Source organism: Sphaerodactylus townsendi, linkage group LG01, assembly GCF_021028975.2.
Source record: "Sphaerodactylus townsendi isolate TG3544 linkage group LG01, MPM_Stown_v2.3, whole genome shotgun sequence".
Classification (NCBI taxonomy): domain Eukaryota; kingdom Metazoa; phylum Chordata; class Lepidosauria; order Squamata; family Sphaerodactylidae; genus Sphaerodactylus; species Sphaerodactylus townsendi.
This window is the reverse complement of record NC_059425.1, coordinates 38,032,669-38,057,569: the sequence shown is the minus strand read 5'-3', so window position 1 is coordinate 38,057,569 and position 24,901 is coordinate 38,032,669. Positions and strand designations below refer to the sequence as shown.

Here is a 24,901-nt window from a genome sequence, read left to right as displayed (position 1 = left end):
TAATTTATTGACGTGCCTCTTTTTAACAACAGCCAGTTTGCTAATGGGTCTTCAAATATTTCAGTTTAGACAGCTCCTTTCCCCCTTGCTTTCCAGAATCCTGGCTATTATGACCTGGAGGCACAAGATTTGGGCATATGGCATGTTCCCAACAAAACTCCAATGAAACAGTGGCGATATCTCCCTCTTGAGGTATCACACTGAAACTGGCTTCTTGGCTGCTGAAGGAGGCAATCTTCTCAGGCTGTACCAGGTAATAATGACTGCTTGGAGACGTGGCATTTCTGCTTAATGACTCAGCATTTGGAATTCAGCATTTGGAATTCTTAGTACTCAGATCTCTAACTGGAAACTGCAACCTTTCTAGGTGTGTACTGACTAGGTACACTCTTTGGTGCAGCTCTCTCTATTGATCAGGATAGCTAGTATGGTGTAGTGGTTAAGAGCACGTGGATTCTTATCTGGAGAACCGGGTTTGATTCCCCACTCCTCCACCTGAGTGGCAGAGGCTTACCTGGTGAACCAAGTGTGTTTCCGCACTCCTACATTCCTGCTGGGTGACCTTGGGCTAGTCACAGTTCTTCTAAACTCTCTCAGCCCCACTGCCTCACAAGGTGTCTGATGTGGGGAGAGGAAGGGAAAGGAGCTTGTAAATCACCTTGAGTCTCCTTACAGGAAAGAAAGGTGGGGTATAAATCCAAACTCCTCCTCCTCCTCCTCCTCCTTCTTAACACAATTCTTTGACTCTATCCAACAAAAAGGGTTTTTTCCACCTTGTGTTCCCAACTGTACTCACTTTTAATGGACCGTCTGCACAATGTTATGCTGTAATTATCTTCTTTTCAGGGTTTTCCCACCCTCTATACGCCCTTTCCTAAACCCATTTTGCTCCCATCTTTCTGGAAAGAGCCCAACCGAAGAGCACTAGTATGCTGTTTGAAAGAAACGATGCACATTTTCCTCCCCTGCAACAGCCCGTCTACACTGGTGACATTCAACTTGCTTTTTGTTTTCTGTGGCTTTACATGGGCTTTAAAAAAAAAATCAGTAGCTAATACAATGCTATAACAATCCATTGCCACTTATCTATTCCAATTGTAACACAGCAATTGTGAGCAGGAGACATTTATTTTGCTTTTGAAGATAACATTTTTTATTCACTTGAAAATGTTGTACCCAGGCCTGGACGTTGGGGGGCACTACATCATGCTAACTTTGTATGAGTGTTACCTCCTCGCATGGGATATCCCCCTATTTCTCTTAATCAGAAAGCTGCCTTCTGACCCTTCTTCTCCCTTTGCTTCTGGAAACATATTACTGCTTACTGTGCGGGAAAAGCCAGTTTTGGCTTTTCCAAGCTGTCCTCCAGATCATGAATAAACCTCTGTTCTTTACATGGAGTTTCAGTTTTGGGGGACCTGACATTAAGCCAAGATGCTGGTTTAGTTGCCCACTTGTGACTGGAAAATGTATTCTTCAGATCAGGTTTATCTTTCTTCCTTTCAACTGCAACCTGAATCTGGACAAAATCTACTTGAATAAATGTAGGTTTTACTCCATAACAGATTCATTTACTGCAGTCAGTACCATGCTTCTATCCCAGGACCAGAGGCGTACCGGGGGTAAATGGCGCCTCTCTGGGAAATCCTCCAGGCTCCGTTCCCCACTGCTGCCGGGTTACCTGACCCCACCCATGTCACCATGGACATGGGCAAGGTCTAGGGTGCCCAACTCTTCCCCCAGACTCCCCCTGCCAGCTGGGCTCCCAGCCAGCAGCCAGCAGACCCTTCTGATCTCCCCTCCAGGGAGACCAGAAGAGACTGCAGTCCCTGGCCTCAGAGACCTGCTTTTATAAGCACTGAGGCAAGGGGTGTGGCTTGGGGAGCAGGAAGGGGTGGGACTTCCTGCTCCCCAAGCCCCACCCCCGCTCTCAGTGCTTATAAAAGCAGGTCTCCGAGCTGGGGACTGCAGTCTCTTCTGGCCTGCCTGGAGGGGAGGTCAGAAGAGACTGCAGGCTGCCACAGGGATTCTAGCTGGGGGGGAGGGAGGAGTCCATAGAGACATGGGTAGGGTTGAGGGCGCTTGGAGCCAGCAGGAAGTCCTGCTGCCTCATCATTTTTGCATGGCTTGACCCTGTCCATGTGTCACTGACATGGGTGGGGTCAGGGGTTCTCAGAGACAATGAGGCAGCAGGACTTCTACCAGTGGTCACACCTGGACAGGGTTGAGGCGCGCAAAAACGACGAGGCAGAAGGACTTCCTGGTCACGTGGGGGGGGCGATTTTGCCCCCCCCACGTGATCAGAAGAGAGGTGCCGGGGACAAGGGGTGCCCCTTGTCCCTAGGTAAATACGCCACTGCCCAGTGCCATCTTGGGAAGATGGTTGTCATTCTCTATGGAAATGTGTCGTTTGAAGCTGATAGGCAAAGAATTCTGTGGGGTGGCTATAAGTCACTTCCATCATTTTAAGCAGTGTTTCGTATAAAATCTCACTCCAATCCCTTCATTTTTCCTTCCTCTCCTGATTTCTGTGGTTTCTTCTTTGTATTCTCTCAGATGAATTTGTTGCTGGCTTCATTCATTTCCGAGTGTTTAATGTTGAGAAAGCAGCCATGGCCCACTGCGCTGGGGTTAAAGTCACCTGATGCAACTCAGAACATGTGAGTATCCTGATTACAGATTCTTAGCCTTAACCCTGGATGATTCGACAACCTCTTGTCAAGCTATGACAAGAACTATGCTCTGTAACACCATTTAGTTGGACTCCATAACACCAAATAGTTGGACTCCAAATGCTTGGATAGTCACTGAAGTCACCCAAACAAGCTGAGGCCAAACCTGTGTGGCTCCACAGAAACATCTGCCTCGTATTTGATGTGTTTGTTAATCCATTCCAAAATGGCAGACCGCTTGTTTTCATCAAAATAACACATTGCTGCTCTTTGCCTCTGACCTAATATAGCTCTAGCCCCTATTGTGTATGTATTTGCAACTTGAATTAACGTTTGGTGAATTGAAATCTATTCCTCCCCATCCAATTCTAATCGCATTCTCTGTAAGGTTAGCAGCTGCTCCTGGTTGATGTTATTTCTTTTACACTTCTCTCATTTTCTTAGCACTGCATTGGCGGAGGGGGATATTTGGCAGAAGGGAATCCTCGTCAGTGTGGGGACTTCCCTGCCTTTGACTGGGATGGCTACGGGACACACAATGGCTGCAGCGCTTCTAAAGAGATGACTGAATCTGCTGTACTGCTGTTTTATCGCTGATGGAGGGCGTTGTAAAAATAGGTATACCAGAGGCATTGCCTTGAGAATGAAAATCCATCCCCTGTGCATATATATCATCAATGGAATAATAATAATAATAAAACTAAACTGAGATGTTGTTGTGTAGTTTGTTCTTTGTTCACCTGAGATTGCTACCAGGTAAACGATTTTGCAGGTCACTGCTACACTAGAACAACATGCCAGATATACACAATCATACAGAGAATGCGATGGTCCTAGCTAGTTTCACTTAAGAGCATCCCGGATCCCAGGATGTAGGTAAGGGTTTTTTCCCCCTAGGTTAAAAAAAAACACCCATTACATGTCCGAAGCTCCGCCCCCGTTTTTTGTATTTTTTTAGTGTTTTTTTCAGTTTTGTGGCCTGCAGGGGATGCAGTTTTTAGGCTAGCAGCACCAAAATTTCAGGGATTTGTTGGGAGACTCTCCTGATGATATCACCCAGGTTTGGTGAGGTTTGGTTCAGGGGGTCCAAAGTTATGGATTCCCAAAGGACATGCCACCATCCCCCATTGTTTCCAATGGGAGCTAATAGAAGAGGAGGGCTACACCTTTGAGAGTACATAACTTTGGACCCCCTGAACCTGCCATCCCTGGCTTCGAGCTGCTTTTATGAGCACTGAGGCCAGGGACAGGGCTTATTGAGGCGTGGCCACGCCCCCAGGGGCAGGTGAGGGCGTGGCCCTGCTCTTGGAACCCACCCTATTAAATAATCTATACCTAAGTCACTGCCTGGATCCCAGCTGAAACAGATCCATCTAGTCCAGCATGCAGTTCCCTATGATGGGCAACCAGACATCCCAAAAAGGAGTGTCCATTTGGAAAGTTCCTAATCAAAACCCAAAGCAAGAACTAGCGGGGTCTTAGGCAAATGATATCTAGGGCAGTTGTCCCATGCTAGGAGGGCCTGAACCTCAGGTAGCCAGCTGCCTGGGCCATCCTTACTGCTCTGGAGGCTTCTTAGGTAGCTGCCATGGCTGCAAGCATGTCAGCAAGCCCCGCATTCGGGCCAGCCACAGCGGCAGAAACCAAGCAAAATGGCTGCCTGGGTCAGCAACTACTGCAAACAAGCAAATGAACATAAGAAGAACATAAGAACTAACCTGCTGGATCAGACCAGAGTCCATCTAGTCCAGCACTCTGCTACTCGCAGTGGCCCACCAGATGCCTTTGGGAGCTCACGTGCAGGAGGTGAAAGCAATGGCCTGCTGCTGCTGCTGCTCCTGAGAACCTGGTCTGCTAAGGCATTTGCAATCTGAGATCAAGGAGGATCAAGATTGGTAGCCATAGATCGACTTCTCCTCCATAAATCTGTCCAAGCCCTTTTTAAAGCTATCCAGGTTAGTGGCCGTCACCACCTCCTGTGGCAGCATATTCCAAACACCAATCACATGTTGCGTGAAGAAGTGTTTCCTTTTATTAGTCCTAATTCTTCCCCCCAGCATTTTCAATGAATGCCCCCTGGTTCTAGTATTGTGAGAAAGAGAGAAAAATTTCTCTCTGTCAACATTTTCTACCCCATACATAATTTTATAGACTACAATCATATCCCTGTCACCCGAACAGAGGGAACAGGATAAGTTACCCAATTCAGATTTAGAGAATCAAAGAGACAGACAAAGAAAATGATTTCAAGAAGTTAGTAAGTTTATTAGAAAGGAACAGGTTGCAATAGCACCCTGGGAGGAAAGACTCAACTTCGGCTTTGGGGACCGTCCCTTTTATAGAAAAGCATCACATGCTAAGTCATTAAATTCCTATACATTACAAAACTCTTGACACCTTGGAATAACATACAAAAACTTAATGACAGACATAATTTTGCCAGGCTAATGATTCTTTTGACATAAATATGTTTTCTTTTGGCGACTCTGAGAGGTATGTCCCATAGATTGATCGCTTCTTTATTACATGTTCATTCTATTACCTCGTTAAACTCAGGGTTAATTACAGGACAATCCTTAAACAATTTTCCACTTTATTAAAACAACTTTCTCCCGACGCTTCTCAACCCTTGGCACCATCTCAGTGTCCCTTTCTTCACCCACTTAGATGGATGGCAAAACACAGAATCTGACAGGAGGAATGCACTTGACAGAGGCAAGTGCAACTCTAACTCAACTCTCTGTCTCCGACCTTGGTTCAGGCAGGAGGACTTACTGCTGAACGCTTTGGCTGGTGTACCCTTAAAGGCCTTCTTTTGTTATGTGTTAGGGGCTTGTTTTAGGCTATGTTTTACTTATGCCGTCAGGGTCTGCCGAATCAGCAGAAAGTGTAGACATCCTTGTTGTCTAGCTCTCCGCCATCCAGCTCAAGTTGAGAGCTGAAGGCCTTCCCACAATGAGCAACTCAAAATAGCTGGTATAACATAGGAATAAGCATATCATAATTATTGAATATAAGTGAGTAATAAATGCCACTAAATATGACTAAATGTGATTAAATGTGATTATACTTTCAGTGCTAACATCCCCCCCTCAGATGTCTCCTCTCCAAACTAAAGTTGCCTGGCCCAGACCCAGCCCCTACCAGTGGCCGGGGGCACGTGACAACCCTATCAGCCACAGCAAGCAAACTGGCCGTCTAGGCCAGCAGCTGTGGTGGGCCTGTCCTGCTTCCTTTCCCCACTCTTTGGGGTGTGTATGTGTGTGTGCCAAGAGGCAGGGCAATCTCCAGGCAAGTTTTTTTTCCTTCCGGGGCCTAGTGGGCATAGGGTTGTCAGATTCAGGTTGGAGAACCAATGGAGATTTGGGGGTGGGGCCTGGGAGGTCAGAGCCTCCCCTCCAAAGAATCTATTTTCTCCAGGGAAACGGATCTCTGTAGTCTGCAGAGGAGTTGTCATTCCGGGCGATCCCCAGGTCCCACTTGAAGGCTGGCATCCCTTAGGAGGAAAAGGAGAAATCAGCCTCCTGCATTTACAGCCCACCTCTACCTCTTTCACACGGCCTCTGCGACCTTCAGCAGCAGTGGCGTAGGAGGTTAAGAGCTCGTGTATCTAATCTGGAGGAACCGGGTTTGATTCCCAGCTCTGCCGCCTGAGCTGTGGAGGCTTATCTGGGGAATTCAGATTAGCCTGTACACTCCCACACACGCCAGCTGGGTGACCTTGGGCTAGTCACAGCTTCTTGTAGCTCTCTCAGCCCCACCTACCTCACAGGGTGTTTGTTGTGAGGGGGAAGGGCAAGGAGATTGTAAGCCCCTTTGAGTCTCCTGCAGGAGAGAAAGGGGGGATATAAATCCAAACTCCTCCTCCTCCTCCTCCTCCTCCTCCTCTTCTTCTTCTTCTTCTTCTTCTTCTTCAGCAGTACCCTGATGCTCTGATGAAACGTGATATGGTTTGGCAGGGTAAATGAATTGATAAATGATTGCTGTAGCCGTCACTCTGCCTCCAGAGACCCTGGCACAGAATTGCTGGGCTCCAAACCAGAATATCACTTCCAGTTTCAGTTGTGATTTTAATTTTTCCATTCCAGTTTGGACCCAACAAGAAATGTTTGTGGCCCCTGTTTTGTACAAATCTGTTTCCCCTGCATTTTTGGGACTGGGTTTAGAATTAATCCAGGAACTTATCACTCACCCGGATTTAGAAGAGAAACTCCGGAAAATGAAGGAAGCTGAAGTCATTTTAATCGTTGTTCATAAATGGTGCTCAATTTATTAGTTTGTCCACTGAAATAGCTTCGGGGAGCCACCATTCATGGTGGGAATCGTTATTTGGATGGTCTGAAAAGGCTATTGGCATTTTCAACATTACGTTATATCCCATCGTAACGATAGCCTTTCAAATGATCCTTTGCTTAGCTCTTCTTATTCTTACTTGCTGGATAAAATGTCAAATTTTTCGACTAGATAAATAGATAAATAGTTGCTGTCTGTGCCAGAAAATCCAAACTTCCTACCTGCACAGCAGCCATACTAGCGTTGCTGCAAACTTTCCCAAAACTTTGCAGCAAAGCAGGTTTGAGGAGGTTGGAGAACAGCCAAGGAAACCCAGGTAGGTGCACAAATGAACCACAATGCCACGGTGAAGCAGGAAAAAAGTCTGTTTCTCAACAGTCTGAAATCTGGGCTGCCAACCTCCAGGTTATGGCTGGAAATCTCCTGCTATTATATCTGATCTCCAGGCAACAGAGATCAGTTCATGAAGGGTATTCGATTAAAAGAGATACTTATTAGCAGAGATGTGGAAGCAGCAATCCAGAGGGAAAGAAGGGAGCCAGAGATACTTTCTGTTGCTTTATAGAAAAGTTTACTAATTTAAAAGGGTTACATAGAATAAAATAAATAAATGTTGTACTGATTTGTACAATACTAACTATACACTTAAGACTGTTGGGAGATCCACACCTGGTGCGTGTGTATCCCTTGAAAAGTAGCAGAGTGCACAGAGGCTAAACACAGGGAAGCTTACCTGAGCACAAACACGTGGTTGAGCTTGCTAGAGAGAACTTCAGACACAAAAGAAAGTCAGAGTCATTTGTAGTTTCTAATCTAATAAAAAAGAGTATTTATTAGTGAACTCCATTCTGGATAGAAAGGTGGAGAGTTAGGTTCACTATCTAATCCAATCTAGCTGGATGGAGGCGGATGTGTAGGAGACACATCCTCTCCCTAGGCATGGTGAAGGTAAGAGTAATGGAGAGGTCCGAGAAGAAGGCGGAAGCAAGGGAGGAAGTCCCTAAGAGTATCAGTCTACATCAAAGGGATAGACTCAGCATGATAGAGTAAAGGTGACAAATTCCTAAGTCCCTATCTAGCCACTAGCTCGCTAGTAAAAAAACCCCTCTGTAGGATGAGGCAGGAAACAGCGTAAAGTCCCTTTTCTTCCAACAAAGACTACACCTTGCTCTTCCTTCTCTGTCCATGTGCTCGCCTCCGCTGAAACAAAGAAAACAAGTTAACTTTATACCTTCTGACTGACCAATTGGTAATCAATAGGTCAGCTCATTGCAATATCATCTCAGCATCCTGTTTACATACAAACAGTTAACCCTTTTATGACTGAGTGTGGCAAACACTTGCAAATGCCAACAGTTCACCTGGAGAAAATGGCCATTTTTGGAAAGTGGACACTATGGCATTATATACTGTTGAAGTCCCTCCCTTCCCCAAACCCTGCCTTCCCCAGATTCCGCCTCCAAAATCTCCAGGTATTTCCCGACCCAGAGTTGGCAACCCTAAATCCCGGGGCAGATTGGGTTGTTTGCACCTCTTCGGTGCCTGTGGTTTTGAAAGGGTGGAGTCGGCTGCGTACTGAGGAAATAGTTTAAGGGCTGTCAAACCTCACTTCTTACTGCTACCAAATTTAGCATATTTTGACTCTTCATGCTATCTGTCTATCAAAGAAGTAGGCAGTGGGCCTGCGCATGCAAGGTCCCTGTGTTTGCCTGCACAAAAGACCACTTGATGAACAATAGTTACTGGTGAAGTGCAACTGTAAGGTTGTGGGTTGATTTCTGTCCACCGGCTTGGTCTTGGAGACATTCCTCAGGCTGGGCTGCGAGCTCAGGATTGCTCTTATCATTAACCTTGCTGTCTATCTGTGCTTTCTATATGCGTGTGGAATCTTACTTTCTGTTCGCGTGAGAACCTACCTTGGAGGTTGGAGTTCGGGGGTATTTTCTTTGTGTTGGGGGCGGGGGTTAGAGAAGCTCGTAAAAGCAGCTGTCTGGTGGGGAAAGGTCAGAGTCTGCATTCCGTGTATTGTGCATCATGGAAGTTTAAGAAATAAAGAACTGCTGAAGTTACTTTGATTCTAGTCCTTTCAGATTCTGTAATGTATTGTATTGATTATGAGGTACTGTATTGTTTTAAGAGTCTGCAGCTGTTGCACTGGAACTGGTAATCAGTAGGTATGTTATATTGAGCACAGCTGCAGAGTGATTTTAGGCTTTGTGTGTGGAGCAGCCATGAAATAAAGTACCATGTTTTGTTCCTCCGACTCCTGATGCCTGAGACATAACAGATTCCTTACAGCAACCTTGGTGGATTCCGCACAGCATAAATATAACATCTTTAGAACGTTATGAAAAGATCCTTTGAGGATTCTGTGTTCCCAGGAGAGCACAAGCATTGCCAGCCAAAATTGATCTTTTTTCCTGCCTGCTGCATGGAACTCTTGACAGTTTTATAGTGGCGCCCACCATTTTATGTGCTGCAGGCAGTGGTGGGATCCAAAAATTTTAATAACAGGTTCCGATGGTGGTGGGATTCAAACAGTGGTTCCGCCGCACACACGCACCTCCAGTCCCTATTGGGCAGGGAGGTTGCTTTAGTAACCCCTTCTCGGCACTCAGAAAAAATTAGTAACCACTTCTACAGAAGTGGTGAGAACTGGTTGGATCCCACCTCTAGCTGCAGGGAATTCTCTATGGAGATTCCCCGTGGAGGTTTCCTCTGCTTGCAGTTCATCCATTTGCTATTTCTCTGTAAAAAAAAGGAGTTGATTAAAGTTTGTTTAGCCTAGCGATCCCGTGCATGTGTCATTTTTCCTTTTTTTGTTTTAAGGGGGATGTCTGCAAAGCTGCCTCGACACAAATATGCGTATATTGCAGCTTCTCTAATCATGTCACTGTAGCTTCGCAGACATCCCCTTCAAAACAAAAACAGGGGGAAAAACACGCATGGTATCACTAGACGAAACAAACATCCCCCTTTATTCATCTATTTTTTTTACAGTAAAATAGCAAGTGCAAGCCAAGGAAACCTCCACCAGGAATCTCCACAGAGAATCTCCTGCAGCACCCAAAATGGCAGGCACAAACGATGGAAAGAAATTGGCCAAGAGAAGTAAAGCGTTTCTTGCCTGCTGGTGTTCGCTCAGCAGGCAGGAATCATCTTCAACCTGGGTCGCGGGGAAAAGATCGCTACTTTAGTGTTTTTTGAAAAAGCTGGGTTGAGAGAAATGTAATGGGCTGAACTCATTTTGGGGAAGAGCGCGAAGTTCTTCCCCAAAATGCCTTTTATAATGTTTTAAAGACATTATATTTGTGCTGTGCGAACTCCACCCTTGTCTTCCTATCTTTAATGTTAAGAAAGCCACATGTGGTGAAACTTTCCACTTTTCGCAACATAGAATTTCCTTCCTTCACTCTCCCCTGTGACAGAATCCATTCTTAATTTCTTAAGGTTCTAACCACAGTTGACCAATGTTTGTAAAGTATGCCAGAGACTGAAACACATTTTACTGTGACATGTTTCTGAAGAGGCCAGTAACAGATGTGGGTGGAATATTAGGATTTAAAACCACCAGACCATCGCCAAACATCCTGAAAAACTCACAACAACCACTTGATTCTGGCAGTGAAACCCCAAATCTGCCAAGAATATTCGATTCTGTTTTGTTGCCTACTTTTGTGTTCCAGTCACCTATAATTATCAGCACATCTTGTTTAGGTGTGTGATCAATTTCTTCCTGGACACTTGCATAAAAGCTTTCGATTTCTTCCTCGTTAGCATCCGTGGTTGGAGCATAAACTTGAATGATGGTTATGTTAATAGACTTTCCCTGAAGTCTGATCGGTGATTTCTGCACAGCAGAAATAAAACATCCTGCAGATGTTTTAAAAAGATCCATTAGGGCATTTTGTGTTTCCACAGCACAGAGGACACAAGAGTTGCCAGCCAAAACGGATCTTTCCCCCCATTTGCTGCAAAGAGCTCTTGTCAGTTTCACAATTGCACTTTGTGTGCTACTGCAGAGATTCTGTGGGCCTCTGTCATATGGTGAAATCTCTATGGAGGTTGTAGGGATGAGCCCTGCGAACCCAGCAGAGCCTCAGAAAGAGCGCAGGAATGCCTGTGCCATCTGTGTCCTTCTGGGAGCACACGCTCACCCATCCCCCAGACCCCCCGTGAGTCACAGGTCATGAACTACCCGACTCACGGTCACCAGGTGTCCCAGACAAAGGGACAAAGGGGCGCTTGCCCCCAGGTATGGATTAGACCCAGATGCGAACGTTTCCTCCCGCACGTAGGCAACCCCATGATGTCATGTATCATACGATATTCTCCCGCTCTCCCGCCTCCCGGTCCGCCCCTATTGTAAACCCTAATAAAAGGTGCCAGGGACTAGCACACGGCAGAGTTGCCAGATCCATGGACCACGCTTCCTGCCGCTGGCTCTCTCCACCGGATGATATCGCCAAGCGCCTCGCTTCTTCCTTCCTAATTCTCAAGGGTCGACACTTCAGAGGTTTCCTCCGCTTGCAGTTCATCCATGTGGAATTTCCATGTAAAAAGTAGATGAATAAAGTTTGTTCGGCCTAGCAATCCCGCGCATGTGTAGTTTTTCCTTTTTGTTTGTTTTGAGGGGGATGTCTGTGAAGGAAAAAGGAAAAATGACATCTGCATGGGCTCACTAGGCAAAATAAACTTTATTCATCTACTTTTTTACATGGAAATCGCACGCGGATGAGCTGCAAGCAGAGGAAACCTCCATGGGGAACCATCAGAGAATCTCTGCTGCTGCACACAAAATAGCAATGTCTTTCCTGCAGTATCTGCCACTGCAATCTGGATAACAGAAGCCACAGCACTGGGAAGACACATGTGTTCTCCAGCTCACAAAGGCTATGCAAACATTCCCCAGTCTTAGCATAATCAGCTTTCCTGAGTCCTTTCTTCCCCTGCTTATCTGATCGCACCCTTTCTGACCAACTACAGGAGGACCATCAAACCTTACTCTGAATTGAAATACCTGAGTTTTAAATTCATAAACTCTACCTAAAATCTAATAAAAAACTGGAATTTTCTGGGCTGTAACTCATATGAGCCATTTTTCACTGTATTTTCCCCCTGAGAACAGAACTCCGCTTTGTCCAGGAAGACTGTCTCTCTTAGTATTGCCAGGGTCAAAATTTCCTACATCTAGTCTGCTCAAACTAGAGCCCCTGGCCCAGTTTTCGCTGAACTGCCTTTGGTTCAGAGGTGCAGGGGGGGAAGGGGGGCAGGGCAATGGGGAAGGGGGAGGGGTGTGGGGGAGATTTCTGCTCCCATGTGACCCCAATGGTGCACGCCTCCTGTCCCCATTATCGCTATGCAAGTGCTTGGGTTTGCTTGCACTGTGCCCGACGTCACCTCTCTCTGCATCCAGTGTGGCTGTTGGATGATGAAGAAGAAGAGTTTGGATTTATATCCCCCTTTAGGAGATTTATATCCCCCTTTAGGAGACTCAAAGGGGCTTACAATCTCCTTGCCCTTCCCCCCTCACAACAAACACCCTGTGAGGTGGGAGGGGCTGAGAGAGCTCCGAGAAGCTGTTGTAACCTCAGCTTGTGGGTTCTGTGGGGCAGTACTTGGAAGGAGTTGCAAAGAACCAAATTTAAATGAAACAGTTTACTTCTCTTTACAAATAACATTAAACATCAACATTTAACATTACAATGCAAGGTCCTGTTCAGGTTGCATTTCAAGTCCTTCTAGTTACAGTCTACTGATACTGCCAAGTCCAATTCTTCTTTGCATGTGGGTTGGCTCCTGAAGACTCCAAGGGCTTGATGAACAGGATGCAACATGATGAAGGTTTCCAGGAGAACTCTCACCCATTACAACCACAAAAAGAAACCCTTAACAAGGTGTTAAGGGCTTATACAACCAAGGTCCAAGTCTGGTAGCCTTGTCTTCTCCAAAGAGCTCTGCAGCCTTTCTGCTGCTCTGAGTCTCCACCCCCTTACTGGTTCAACCCATTCTGGGCATGGGGGTTACACTGTGACTAGCCCAAGGTCACCCAGCTGGCATGTGTGGGAGTGTACAGGCTAATCTGAATTCCCCAGATAAGCCTCCACAACTCAGGCGGCAGAGCGGAGAATCAAACCCGGTTCCTCCAGATTAGATACACGAGGTCTTAACCTCCTACCCCACTGCTGCTCCTGCCTCCTTGGATCGTCTTCCTCTGGATCAGTTAGAATCCCCTCCAACATCTACTACTGCTATTCCAAACCTATCTTTAACTCTGTGTGTTCGTGTATATTTTTGCCAAAAGGTATGAGAGTACCTTTTATCATTTGCACTCTTTAATAAAGTTGTTAAAACTTTACTTAAATTCTGATTTCCTGCAGATTTTTGAAGGGAAAAACCCCTGTTTAACTTGGTAGTAAAGATCCCAGTTGCCCGATCTCTCACATTGCTAATTCCCCAACCTAAAAAGGGCACCCCCCCCCCCCCAACTCATTCAGGTAACAGGAACCCTCTGACAGGAAGATCCTCTTTCTGAGATTTCATCACCTTTTCTGAGAAGAAATGGTGAAAAGAATTTGATCCTTATTTCCTCCCTGTGTATTGCCAACCTCCTGCCCCGTGTGCAAACAACTGTGTTATATGATGACTTGGAGTTCCTTCTTGGCTATTAGCCATTTCAAAATTGCGACTATTAAATAGTGAGCACGGGGACCAGATGCGACAGAAGGCCGGAGCTTTTGCACCGAAGAAGACGAAGCTGCTGTTCAGGTGAGCCAACAACTTTTCTCCGCAGGACAGGCATACTATTTGAAATTGATGGATGCGTGAGAACAATTGGACATGAATGGTAAACATTTTACTGCATTACTTATCCCGCCTTTCTTCCATTATGAAATTCAAAGATATAATGGTTAGATTGTGAAATTTATCAGGGGATATTAGAGAAACCTGGGTTCAAATTCCCTCTGGGCCATGAAGTTCACTGTCTCGGCCCAGTCTATCTCACCAGGTTGTTTGGAAGCTAAATTCATTGAATGATTAAAATGTAAAAGAGAGAAGAAAAGAGAGAAGCATGTGTGTAAAGTACTACCAAGTTGCAGCCAACTTATGACGACCTGGTGGGCTTTTCAAGGCAAGAGACTAACAGAGGTGGTTTGCCATTGCCTTCCTCTACATAGCAAGAATATCCTGGCATTCCTTGATCTCCCACCCAAGTATGAGCCAAGGCTGACCCTGCTTACCTTCTGAAATCTGATCAGGTCAGGCTATCTGGGCCATCCAGGTCAGGGCAGAAGGCAGGTTACCACAGGGTCAAAGATGTCTCTCCTCCAGAGCCAGCCCAAGTCTTTTTGGTGTCCTGGGCACCAACGCAGGCACCTTGTCCTAACCACACTAATGTGACTCAAGGAGGAAAGTCTGCCAACTGCTGTTGTCACCAATTCCACCTCCTGTGCAACCTATCACTCTGGCAATCAGTGTGTGTGTGTGTGTGTGTGTGGGGTGTTCACACTGACATAATGCCATCACTGGGGGTTTGCCAATGCACTGATGCAACTCCATGTTCTCTTGGAAATCACATTAGCACATTGGATTGCTGGCCCCTTGCCCCCATTTTCCCATGGATTGCTGTTCCCTTTCCAACTGGTTTAACAAGGCTTTGGCTTTGCGCCAGCTTCAGAGCTCCCCTGAAGACTAAGGCCCCTTCCGTCCATGCAGAACAATGCACTTTCAATCCATTGCACTTTCAATCCAATGCACTTTCCGTCCATGCAGAACAATGCACTTTCAATCCAATGCACTTTCAATCCAATGCACTTTCAATCCACTGTGCAGAATAGCAAAATCCACTTGTAAACAATTGTGAAAGTGGATTGGAAGTGCAGTATTCTGCATGTGAGGAAGGGGCCTAAGTCCAGGATAATCCTGGACTTAGTTTGTTATGAGGAGTGACCATTATAATTATGGTATAATGTTCAGATTTCATTGCTATTCAAATACACATTCCTACCTGACCCTCTGATTTTCTCCACAGTCCACAATGAAGCAACTTGCTCTTCTGCTTCTGCTCTCTACTTTCCTCCCACAGGCCAAACTGTGTAGTAAGTATGTGTTGGGAAGATGGTGGGTTGAGACGCTGGCATGGAATTGGGGACTATTCATCTACAAAATAAAAACATTAAACCATAAATCTGGCTTCTGGTCAGAAGCAAAACTTGGAGAAAATGAGGAAGAGCCACATTTATCAATCTGAGCTGTTTGCAGGAGGGACAAAATCCAGATGCAATATCTGTACCCAGTAGAAAGGTCCCCTCAGATTACTCAACAATACAGTTTAGTTCCATGGTCCTACATCTTGTTGTTAAAAAGAAGTGGGGGGAGCACTTTTGCAGAAAGAGTAACAGAGGGGAGTGATGAACCCCCTCCCGAAGCCCCAAACCACATCCCCATCCACCAGTGGTGGGATCCAAAAATTTTAGTAACAGGTTCCCATGGTGGTGGGATTCAAACAGTGGCGTAGCGCCAATGGGGCTGGGCGGGGCATGACGGGGGCATGGCTGGGCATTCCGGGGGCAGGGCATTAATAATTTCTCTGTTACTGTAAAAAACTCTTACTGTTAAAAAAAGTTCCTAATTTCCAGCTGGTATCTTTCTGTCCATAATTTAAACTCATTATAGCAAGTCCTATCGTCTACTGCCAACAGAAACAACTACTTCTCTAATTGACTGCCTGTCAAATACTTAATACTTTCAAATACTTCATTTTGTTTCTAGCAATCAGAAGAAGGATACTTTCCTTAAACAAGGAACTTTACCATATTTCTAAAACATGTTTTTAAAACCGGCCAACAGGGAGAATTATCCCGTTTTCTACCTTCGCTAACCAGCCACATAGGAAACAACAGGACTTTATGCCAACTGTGAAATCATGAGTGGTCACTCTACAGTTTAGTGAAGATTCACCATCACCACTGTTTGTTAACTATATTCTGAAGGGCTAATACATTCAATACTCAAAATAATTTGCACTTTAGATTAAGACACAAATTCATTAAAACATGGATCCGATGGACCATTCCTACTGCATAGGCATATTCAAGAGCTAGATATCAAGGCTACTGCCAAGATACACAGGTCATGACTTTTAAAAAAAATTGAGTAAGCATTAGTAGTTAGTACCTTTACCCTTTCACTTATACAAAATGCTTTGTAATCCTTTAGCCTCATAAATACCTAAAATCAGTCATTAACACTCCCTTTTTATTACTGGGTGACCTTGGGCTAGTCACAGCTTCTTGGAGCTCTCTCAGCCCCACCTACCTCACAGGGTGTTTGTTGTGAGGGGGGAAGGGCAAGGAGATTGTAAGCCCCTTAGAGTCTCCTGCAGGAGAGAAAGGGGGGATATAAATCCAAACTCTTCTTCTTCTTCTTCTGTTTAAAGTAAAAAATAAACCAGAACATCATCCATTGTGAACTAGAATTCGCAATCCATACTATATATTCTGCAAATATTTCACATTAATTAATCCAGGGTTAGAGACACAGATTAGCATAACATTCTCACATACAGGAATACAGAGCTTTTAAGTGGCCAAGCATCATGGTAAATCACAATTTATCATAAAATGAACAGAGTGCCAAAATAAATAGCCTACCAAGCAAGTAAAGAGTTCCCTGGACCCAACAGTAGTTAAAGGGTCCCTCCTCTTACTAGCCGGCAAGCTCCGGGCTACGAGAAAGAAGAAGAGAGGGGGGGCCGAGGGCGTGGAGACGGAAAAGCGGACCCAATTAGTAACCCCCTCTCGGCACACACAAATAATTAGTAACCCACTCTCGGGAACTGGTGAGAACCTGCTGGATCCCATCTCTGTCATCCACCCTTTCCCCAGCTAGCTTTCAGTTCCTGAAAAATGCTACCCTGATATGTTCAGTGGTTCCACAACTTGTAAAAAAAGGTACATTTTTGTTGCTGCCCAGAGACTGCACTACTGGACTCCTGACCTCCTGCTGCAGCTCATCCCAGCCTGGGAAGAACTCTTACCTGGGTGGAGGGCTGCGGGAGCCAGGAGAAACCAGTGGCAGGGAGGCCTGACCACACTGGGCATCAGGGCCTCCACCAGAAGGTGCAGCCAGTGGAAGGTCCAAGGCAGAAACCAACAACCTCACTCCACCATGGCCTTACTATCCCTTATCTTTTAGCAGGCCTGGTCTTGCCTTGTGAAATATCAGGGGCGTACCTAGGCAAACTGGCGCCCGGGGACAAAACCTGAGTTTGGCGCCCCCCCCCGCCCGGCCTGGTGTATGGGCGGCCACCCTCCCCCACTATGACCAAACAATGAATTTTTTGTACAAGCTCACAAAACACCTCTCACTCCCATCAAAACATACATGGCTCTCTCCCCACCAACTCTTTTCCTAATCACAACAACCCTATGAGGTAGGTTGTTAGCCTGAGAAACAACTCCAAGCCAGTGCAAGTGGGTATTAAGCATGTAAATCTCTTACAAATCACCCCCAGCAAAACATTTACCAAACAAATGTCAGCATCATCTCTCACAAAACACCTCCAGTGGAATCCACCCCCAAACAGCATCACTTTCAATGGTGTTTAAACAAGGGAGCTCAGATTCTTCTACCGGGGATCGGGCGGTATATAAATTGAAAAAATAAATAAATAAATAAATAAAATAAATCCACCTTAAAGGGAGAATCTGGGGTCCCCGGTTAAAACAAAATTGAAAGTGATGCTGTACTCAAGATGCCTTGAGTAATAGCATCCAAGCTTGGTGAGCTTTGCTTCTGGAGTGGGGGGGGGGGAGTTGAGAGAGTTCTGAGAGAACTCAGCCCACAGGCTTTCATATGCAGGAGCAGGGAAACAAAATAAGCCTTTTGGGGGCCCCCAGAAGCAAAGGTCTCCAAACCTGGATGCTATTACCAGGAGGCCCTCCTGGAGCCACCCTGAAAGTCTGGTGTCTCTATCTTCAAAAATGTGCAGCCTGCCTACACACTCAGAAATTCCCCATTGGCTACAATGGAGCAAAGTCACTGCAAAACAAAGAATCTTGGGCAAATTTCTTGGGGTGCCTGGAAGGGGTGTATTTTTAAAGCTAGTGACACCAAATTTTCAGGGTATCATCTGTTAACTATTCTTATGATGCCACCCAAGTTTGGTGAAGTTATGTTCAGGGGGACCAAAGTTATGGTCCCTCAAATGGGTAGCCCCCATCTCAGGTTAGACTTAAAAATGCACCCCCTGCAGGCCGGAACATGAAAAAACACTTTAAAATTAAAAAACACACAAACGACCCTGAAATGTTGCCCCCCCACGTGACCAAATGGGGGGCGCCCGGGGACATAGGGTACCCCCTGTCCCTAGGCAGGAACGCCACTGTGAAATATGCACATTAAGTCTACCCCTCCAAGCAATTTCCAAAGTTAATTTGCACATTTCTGGTGGGGGGGGGGGGAGGAGGGAGGGGGGGGGGGAGGGGGGGGGGGGGGGGGGGGGGGGGGGGGGGGGGGGGGGGGGGGGGGGGGGGGGGGGGGGGGGTAGGGGGAGGGAGGGGGGGTGGGGGGGGGGGGGGGGGGGGGGGGGGGGGGGTGGGGGGGGGGGGGGGGGGGGGGGGGGGGTGGGGGGTGGGGGGGGTGGGGGGGGGGGGGGGTGGGGGGGGGGGGGGGGGGGGGGGGGGGGGGGGGGGGGGGGGGGGGGGGGGGGGGGGGGGGGGGGGGGGGGGGGGGGGGGTGGGGGGGGGGGGGGGTGGGGGGGGGGGGGGGTGGGGGGGGGGGGGGGTGGGGGGGGGGGGGGGTGGGGGGGGGGGGGGGTGGGGGGGGGGGGGGGTGGGGGGGGGGGGGGGTGGGGGGGGGGGGGGGTGGGGGGGGGGGGGGGTGGGGGGGGGGGGGGGTGGGGGGGGGGGGGGGTGGGGGGGGGGGGGGGTGGGGGGGGGGGGGGGTGGGGGGGGGGGGGGGTGGGGGGGGGGGGGGGTGGGGGGGGGGGGGGGTGGGGGGGGGGGGGGGTGGGGGGGGGGGGGGGTGGGGGGGGGGGGGGGTGGGGGGGGGGGGGGGTGGGGGGGGGGGGGGGTGGGGGGGGGGGGGGGTGGGGGGGGGGGGGGGTGGGGGGGGGGGGGGGTGGGGGGGGGGGGGGGTGGGGGGGGGGGGGGGTGGGGGGGGGGGGGGGTGGGGGGGGGGGGGGGTGGGGGGGGGGGGGGGTGGGGGGGGGGGGGGGTGGGGGGGGGGGGGGGTGGGGGGGGGGGGGGGTGGGGGGGGGGGGGGGTGGGGGGGGGGGGGGGTGGGGGGGGGGGGGGGTGGGGGGGGGGGGGGGTGGGGGGGGGGGGGGGTGGGGGGGGGGGGGGGTGGGGGGGGGGGGGGGTGGGGGGGGGGGGGGGTGGGGGGGGGGGGGGGTGGGGGGGGGGGGGGGTGGGGGGGGGGGGGGGTGGGGGGGGGGGGGGGTGGGGGGGGGGGGGGGTGGGGGGGGGGGGGGGTGGGGGGGGGGGGGGGTGGGGGGGGGGGGGGGTGGGGGGGGGGGGGGGTGGGGGGGGGGGGGGGTGGGGGGGGGGGGGGGTGGGGGGGGGGGGGGGTGGGGGGGGGGGGGGGTGGGGGGGGGGGGGGGTGGGGGGGGGGGGGGGTGGGGGGGGGGGGGGGTGGGGGGGGGGGGGGGTGGGGGGGGGGGGGGGTGGGGGGGGGGGGGGGTGGGGGGGGGGGGGGGTGGGGGGGGGGGGGGGTGGGGGGGGGGGGGGGTGGGGGGGGGGGGGGGTGGGGGGGGGGGGGGGTGGGGGGGGGGGGGGGTGGGGGGGGGGGGGGGTGGGGGGGGGGGGGGGTGGGGGGGGGGGGGGGTGGGGGGGGGGGGGGGTGGGGGGGGGGGGGGGTGGGGGGGGGGGGGGGTGGGGGGGGGGGGGGGTGGGGGGGGGGGGGGGTGGGGGGGGGGGGGGGTGGGGGGGGGGGGGGGTGGGGGGGGGGGGGGGTGGGGGGGGGGGGGGGTGGGGGGGGGGGGGGGTGGGGGGGGGGGGGGGTGGGGGGGGGGGGGGGTGGGGGGGGGGGGGGGTGGGGGGGGGGGGGGGTGGGGGGGGGGGGGGGTGGGGGGGGGGGGGGGTGGGGGGGGGGGGGGGTGGGGGGGGGGGGGGGTGGGGGGGGGGGGGGGTGGGGGGGGGGGGGGGTGGGGGGGGGGGGGGGTGGGGGGGGGGGGGGGTGGGGGGGGGGGGGGGTGGGGGGGGGGGGGGGTGGGGGGGGGGGGGGGTGGGGGGGGGGGGGGGTGGGGGGGGGGGGGGGTGGGGGGGGGGGGGGGTGGGGGGGGGGGGGGGTGGGGGGGGGGGGGGGTGGGGGGGGGGGGGGGTGGGGGGGGGGGGGGGTGGGGGGGGGGGGGGGTGGGGGGGGGGGGGGGTGGGGGGGGGGGGGGGTGGGGGGGGGGGGGGGTGGGGGGGGGGGGGGGTGGGGGGGGGGGGGGGTGGGGGGGGGGGGGGGTGGGGGGGGGGGGGGGTGGGGGGGGGGGGGGGTGGGGGGGGGGGGGGGTGGGGGGGGGGGGGGGTGGGGGGGGGGGGGGGTGGGGGGGGGGGGGGGTGGGGGGGGGGGGGGGTGGGGGGGGGGGGGGGTGGGGGGGGGGGGGGGTGGGGGGGGGGGGGGGTGGGGGGGGGGGGGGGTGGGGGGGGGGGGGGGTGGGGGGGGGGGGGGGTGGGGGGGGGGGGGGGTGGGGGGGGGGGGGGGTGGGGGGGGGGGGGGGTGGGGGGGGGGGGGGGTGGGGGGGGGGGGGGGTGGGGGGGGGGGGGGGTGGGGGGGGGGGGGGGTGGGGGGGGGGGGGGGTGGGGGGGGGGGGGGGTGGGGGGGGGGGGGGGTGGGGGGGGGGGGGGGTGGGGGGGGGGGGGGGTGGGGGGGGGGGGGGGTGGGGGGGGGGGGGGGTGGGGGGGGGGGGGGGTGGGGGGGGGGGGGGGTGGGGGGGGGGGGGGGTGGGGGGGGGGGGGGGTGGGGGGGGGGGGGGGTGGGGGGGGGGGGGGGTGGGGGGGGGGGGGGGTGGGGGGGGGGGGGGGTGGGGGGGGGGGGGGGTGGGGGGGGGGGGGGGTGGGGGGGGGGGGGGGTGGGGGGGGGGGGGGGTGGGGGGGGGGGGGGGTGGGGGGGGGGGGGGGTGGGGGGGGGGGGGGGTGGGGGGGGGGGGGGGTGGGGGGGGGGGGGGGTGGGGGGGGGGGGGGGTGGGGGGGGGGGGGGGTGGGGGGGGGGGGGGGTGGGGGGGGGGGGGGGTGGGGGGGGGGGGGGGTGGGGGGGGGGGGGGGTGGGGGGGGGGGGGGGTGGGGGGGGGGGGGGGTGGGGGGGGGGGGGGGTGGGGGGGGGGGGGGGTGGGGGGGGGGGGGGGTGGGGGGGGGGGGGGGTGGGGGGGGGGGGGGGTGGGGGGGGGGGGGGGTGGGGGGGGGGGGGGGTGGGGGGGGGGGGGGGTGGGGGGGGGGGGGGGTGGGGGGGGGGGGGGGTGGGGGGGGGGGGGGGTGGGGGGGGGGGGGGGTGGGGGGGGGGGGGGGTGGGGGGGGGGGGGGGTGGGGGGGGGGGGGGGTGGGGGGGGGGGGGGGTGGGGGGGGGGGGGGGTGGGGGGGGGGGGGGGTGGGGGGGGGGGGGGGTGGGGGGGGGGGGGGGTGGGGGGGGGGGGGGGTGGGGGGGGGGGGGGGTGGGGGGGGGGGGGGGTGGGGGGGGGGGGGGGTGGGGGGGGGGGGGGGTGGGGGGGGGGGGGGGTGGGGGGGGGGGGGGGTGGGGGGGGGGGGGGGTGGGGGGGGGGGGGGGTGGGGGGGGGGGGGGGTGGGGGGGGGGGGGGGTGGGGGGGGGGGGGGGTGGGGGGGGGGGGGGGTGGGGGGGGGGGGGGGTGGGGGGGGGGGGGGGTGGGGGGGGGGGGGGGTGGGGGGGGGGGGGGGTGGGGGGGGGGGGGGGTGGGGGGGGGGGGGGGTGGGGGGGGGGGGGGGTGGGGGGGGGGGGGGGTGGGGGGGGGGGGGGGTGGGGGGGGGGGGGGGTGGGGGGGGGGGGGGGTGGGGGGGGGGGGGGGTGGGGGGGGGGGGGGGTGGGGGGGGGGGGGGGTGGGGGGGGGGGGGGGTGGGGGGGGGGGGGGGTGGGGGGGGGGGGGGGTGGGGGGGGGGGGGGGTGGGGGGGGGGGGGGGTGGGGGGGGGGGGGGGTGGGGGGGGGGGGGGGTGGGGGGGGGGGGGGGTGGGGGGGGGGGGGGGTGGGGGGGGGGGGGGGTGGGGGGGGGGGGGGGTGGGGGGGGGGGGGGGTGGGGGGGGGGGGGGGTGGGGGGGGGGGGGGGTGGGGGGGGGGGGGGGTGGGGGGGGGGGGGGGTGGGGGGGGGGGGGGGTGGGGGGGGGGGGGGGTGGGGGGGGGGGGGGGTGGGGGGGGGGGGGGGTGGGGGGGGGGGGGGGTGGGGGGGGGGGGGGGTGGGGGGGGGGGGGGGTGGGGGGGGGGGGGGGTGGGGGGGGGGGGGGGTGGGGGGGGGGGGGGGTGGGGGGGGGGGGGGGTGGGGGGGGGGGGGGGTGGGGGGGGGGGGGGGTGGGGGGGGGGGGGGGTGGGGGGGGGGGGGGGTGGGGGGGGGGGGGGGTGGGGGGGGGGGGGGGTGGGGGGGGGGGGGGGTGGGGGGGGGGGGGGGTGGGGGGGGGGGGGGGTGGGGGGGGGGGGGGGTGGGGGGGGGGGGGGGTGGGGGGGGGGGGGGGTGGGGGGGGGGGGGGGTGGGGGGGGGGGGGGGTGGGGGGGGGGGGGGGTGGGGGGGGGGGGGGGTGGGGGGGGGGGGGGGTGGGGGGGGGGGGGGGTGGGGGGGGGGGGGGGTGGGGGGGGGGGGGGGTGGGGGGGGGGGGGGGTGGGGGGGGGGGGGGGTGGGGGGGGGGGGGGGTGGGGGGGGGGGGGGGTGGGGGGGGGGGGGGGTGGGGGGGGGGGGGGGTGGGGGGGGGGGGGGGTGGGGGGGGGGGGGGGTGGGGGGGGGGGGGGGTGGGGGGGGGGGGGGGTGGGGGGGGGGGGGGGTGGGGGGGGGGGGGGGTGGGGGGGGGGGGGGGTGGGGGGGGGGGGGGGTGGGGGGGGGGGGGGGTGGGGGGGGGGGGGGGTGGGGGGGGGGGGGGGTGGGGGGGGGGGGGGGTGGGGGGGGGGGGGGGTGGGGGGGGGGGGGGGTGGGGGGGGGGGGGGGTGGGGGGGGGGGGGGGTGGGGGGGGGGGGGGGTGGGGGGGGGGGGGGGTGGGGGGGGGGGGGGGTGGGGGGGGGGGGGGGTGGGGGGGGGGGGGGGTGGGGGGGGGGGGGGGTGGGGGGGGGGGGGGGTGGGGGGGGGGGGGGGTGGGGGGGGGGGGGGGTGGGGGGGGGGGGGGGTGGGGGGGGGGGGGGGTGGGGGGGGGGGGGGGTGGGGGGGGGGGGGGGTGGGGGGGGGGGGGGGTGGGGGGGGGGGGGGGTGGGGGGGGGGGGGGGTGGGGGGGGGGGGGGGTGGGGGGGGGGGGGGGTGGGGGGGGGGGGGGGTGGGGGGGGGGGGGGGTGGGGGGGGGGGGGGGTGGGGGGGGGGGGGGGTGGGGGGGGGGGGGGGTGGGGGGGGGGGGGGGTGGGGGGGGGGGGGGGTGGGGGGGGGGGGGGGTGGGGGGGGGGGGGGGTGGGGGGGGGGGGGGGTGGGGGGGGGGGGGGGTGGGGGGGGGGGGGGGTGGGGGGGGGGGGGGGTGGGGGGGGGGGGGGGTGGGGGGGGGGGGGGGTGGGGGGGGGGGGGGGTGGGGGGGGGGGGGGGTGGGGGGGGGGGGGGGTGGGGGGGGGGGGGGGTGGGGGGGGGGGGGGGTGGGGGGGGGGGGGGGTGGGGGGGGGGGGGGGTGGGGGGGGGGGGGGGTGGGGGGGGGGGGGGGTGGGGGGGGGGGGGGGTGGGGGGGGGGGGGGGTGGGGGGGGGGGGGGGTGGGGGGGGGGGGGGGTGGGGGGGGGGGGGGGTGGGGGGGGGGGGGGGTGGGGGGGGGGGGGGGTGGGGGGGGGGGGGGGTGGGGGGGGGGGGGGGTGGGGGGGGGGGGGGGTGGGGGGGGGGGGGGGTGGGGGGGGGGGGGGGTGGGGGGGGGGGGGGGTGGGGGGGGGGGGGGGTGGGGGGGGGGGGGGGTGGGGGGGGGGGGGGGTGGGGGGGGGGGGGGGTGGGGGGGGGGGGGGGTGGGGGGGGGGGGGGGTGGGGGGGGGGGGGGGTGGGGGGGGGGGGGGGTGGGGGGGGGGGGGGGTGGGGGGGGGGGGGGGTGGGGGGGGGGGGGGGTGGGGGGGGGGGGGGGTGGGGGGGGGGGGGGGTGGGGGGGGGGGGGGGTGGGGGGGGGGGGGGGTGGGGGGGGGGGGGGGTGGGGGGGGGGGGGGGTGGGGGGGGGGGGGGGTGGGGGGGGGGGGGGGTGGGGGGGGGGGGGGGTGGGGGGGGGGGGGGGTGGGGGGGGGGGGGGGTGGGGGGGGGGGGGGGTGGGGGGGGGGGGGGGTGGGGGGGGGGGGGGGTGGGGGGGGGGGGGGGTGGGGGGGGGGGGGGGTGGGGGGGGGGGGGGGTGGGGGGGGGGGGGGGTGGGGGGGGGGGGGGGTGGGGGGGGGGGGGGGTGGGGGGGGGGGGGGGTGGGGGGGGGGGGGGGTGGGGGGGGGGGGGGGTGGGGGGGGGGGGGGGTGGGGGGGGGGGGGGGTGGGGGGGGGGGGGGGTGGGGGGGGGGGGGGGTGGGGGGGGGGGGGGGTGGGGGGGGGGGGGGGTGGGGGGGGGGGGGGGTGGGGGGGGGGGGGGGTGGGGGGGGGGGGGGGTGGGGGGGGGGGGGGGTGGGGGGGGGGGGGGGTGGGGGGGGGGGGGGGTGGGGGGGGGGGGGGGTGGGGGGGGGGGGGGGTGGGGGGGGGGGGGGGTGGGGGGGGGGGGGGGTGGGGGGGGGGGGGGGTGGGGGGGGGGGGGGGTGGGGGGGGGGGGGGGTGGGGGGGGGGGGGGGTGGGGGGGGGGGGGGGTGGGGGGGGGGGGGGGTGGGGGGGGGGGGGGGTGGG

The 24,901-nt window shown here is 58.3% G+C and overlaps 1 protein-coding gene and 1 long non-coding RNA gene across 7 annotated transcripts in view; both read left to right on the top strand.

The window, feature by feature from the left end:
- Positions 1 to 24,901, top strand: part of CCDC85A (coiled-coil domain containing 85A) — a 357,640-nt gene that overhangs the window by 90,066 nt on the left and 242,673 nt on the right. The window lies entirely within an intron of this gene.
- On the top strand, positions 2,557 to 3,383 carry LOC125445247. Its single transcript, XR_007246279.1, has 2 exons — positions 2,557 to 2,660; positions 3,117 to 3,383. It is a non-coding gene; the product is annotated as an uncharacterized LOC125445247 (long non-coding RNA).